Here is a 2,676-nt window from a genome sequence, read left to right on the forward strand (position 1 = left end):
ATCTCCTCCTCGGCCGAGGAGCCAGTCGACGCATCCTCGGCCATGGAGGCAGTGTCTGAAGAGTCCTGCCCCTCCTCTGTGATTGATGGTGGGTCGTGGGACGTCAGCGGTGGTCTGGGCTGTTTTCTCGTCCGTAGTCGGGTCAGTAACCGTGGTAGCAGTCCGCCTGTTGAGGGGAGCCTCCAGCCTAAGCCGTTTCCTCGGGGTGGTGCGAGGAGCAGCAGGACGTGGCTGCCAAGCCCGACGCTTCTGTCGGTGAGGAACCGAGTGTACATCGCGGACAAAGCACTCGGGTATGATAAGGCAGGGCAGCCCATTCTCCTCAAAGATCTTAGGGAGAAGAACACACAAAGCCCCCTTATCACTCCCACAAAAAGCCTTCACCATCACGATGCACATCTCCACAACAAGGTTTACCTGTCCAGGACTCCTAGAATCCCTGGCCTGACGTCCCTGGGTTGTGAGATGTCGCTGTGCATGGGCAGAACCCTGCACGGCCACACCTCCCGGCCCAGTAACATCCCGGGCCTCAGGACCCTTAGGGGTCCAAAACAGGCTAAACTCCACCGTCTCTCCATCACCAAGGGAGCGTTGGAGGTGCCGTGGATTTGGCTTAACTATCGCCTGGTGGTGCACGAAAACATCAACGTCAGTATCCTGGCATTTGATGAATCCGTACCCCGCCCATACGTTAAACCAAACCACGGTCCCCAGGATCTTCTGGGCTACAGGCAAATGTGGCTGGCTGGTTGCCCCTATCAACGGGTCGCAGGCAATGTCAGCGCGTCTGTCTTCCATGGCTGCTCGGGTCGAACTCCCACAATTACCGGACAAGCATGAGCTTTAATACAGATTCACTAACGCAGGTCTCGTTCACCAAGGTTCGAACATGTGGCGAGGTGTAATGTTCAGAACATTCCCCAGTTTACATGACTTTGGCTCTAGCGGTGCCAATAATGGCGTGTATGTTGCGGTATTGTCTGCGAGGCTGTAGGAACGCATTTGTCTTGTAACTTTACTCCTTATACAGCAAGGAGAAAGCCACCAATCCACTAAGAATCAGTTCGAATAGGTACAGTAAGTTGATTACGTTCATCTTACGTAGTAACACGTAATAAGGGTGTTTTCCTGCAACCCATTCATTGGCTGCACTGGAGTGGTGAGCCCAATAGCCACAACTGAAATAATTATAGCTATCCATACAACGAAAAAGGTATTTATACCAAGATCCCATGTTTACACTGCCATAAAGAGCATTTATTTGGTTTTTCATGCACCACATCAGAGATACATATTGGCCTTTCCCCACATAGGCCTTATGACCGGGTTGCAGAAGCCATGGGGATGACGGTGGGGGCAGTCCGGAAGATGATCCAGCGCACCATCAGGTCTCAGCCTGGGACACCGACAGCACCCACAACATTGCCCGTCTTCGACAGTTTCACCATTGGAGCCATTTGCCGTAACATCCATGCCAAGATTGCTGCCAAGCAGAGCTTCATGGTTGGTTCCCTGATGGAGGGCCTGAAGATGGCGAGCATCATCCCGGAGGCATCCTCGGAAACATCTGTGTGGCGACTCATCCATGACATGGGATTCTGCTACAAGATCTCACAGCGGAAGATGTATTTGAGGAAGGAGTCCCTGGACATCGTTTGCCATCGGATTAGCGCTCTCCAGGCACTCCAACGACATCAGGAGGAGGCAAGGCAGGTGGTTTACCTGGACGAGACATGGTTCACCACCAGGATGAACCACAGCATGGAGTGGGTGGACAGCACTCAGCCTGCCACCAGCACCACGTACAGCCGTCAGGTGCCGCCTGGAGAAGGGGAGCGCTTCATGGTGGTGGCGGCTGGCACAGTAGATGGTTTGACTGAAAATGCATTCCTCTGCTTCCACACCAAGAACACCAGCAGCGACTACCACGGCGAGATGAACAGCAAGCTTTTCCTGCTCTGGCTGACATAACAGCTCCTGCCGTCCCTGGCTGAGCCGTCGGTACTGGTGATGGATAATGCACCATATCACAGCCAGCTGATGGAGGAGAGTCGTTGCCCCACCACTGCCACCAAGAAAGTGGATCTCATAAAATGGCTGGGGGACAGCAGGGTACCCTTCCCACCACATGCCACACGACCTGAGCTGCTGCTCATCTGCAAGCAAAACCGACCAGAGCCGCAGAACACAGTTGATAACATCACTTGCTCATGGAGCCAAGAGGTCATCTGCCTGCCACTCGCTCATCCTGAGCTCAGCGCCATCGAGCAGGTGTGGGGATGCATAAAATGCCATGTGCACTCCTTGCCACACCACTTTACCTGAGTGGACCTGCAAGTGAGGCTGGAGGAAGCCAGGCTTTGCGCCACTGGAGAGGTGTGGGCAGGTGCAGTCTGACGATCCCGAGCCTTCAAGGACGAGTACAGGTCTCCATGGACAACATCCATGAAGGCATGGATCAGCCTCGACAGCGATGACGAGGACGACTTATTCCTTGATAGTGACAAGGATTAAATAAAATATGTGCAGAGTATTTTGTTCACATCATTTTATCCTCCCAACATGTCTCCTCTTCCTTCCATCGTCTACAATGACGTGTTAATAGAACCTGCCCACAACCACCCCTCTGCATTCCTATGAACATTGAATAAATGTCCCATTGTCCCCCAGCCTCCT

The sequence above is a fragment of the Coenobita brevimanus genome, chromosome 102 (assembly GCF_032717465.1).
Source record: "Coenobita brevimanus isolate Jiangsu-jjx chromosome 102, ASM3271746v2, whole genome shotgun sequence".
NCBI classification, from domain to species: Eukaryota; Metazoa; Arthropoda; class Malacostraca; order Decapoda; family Coenobitidae; genus Coenobita; species Coenobita brevimanus.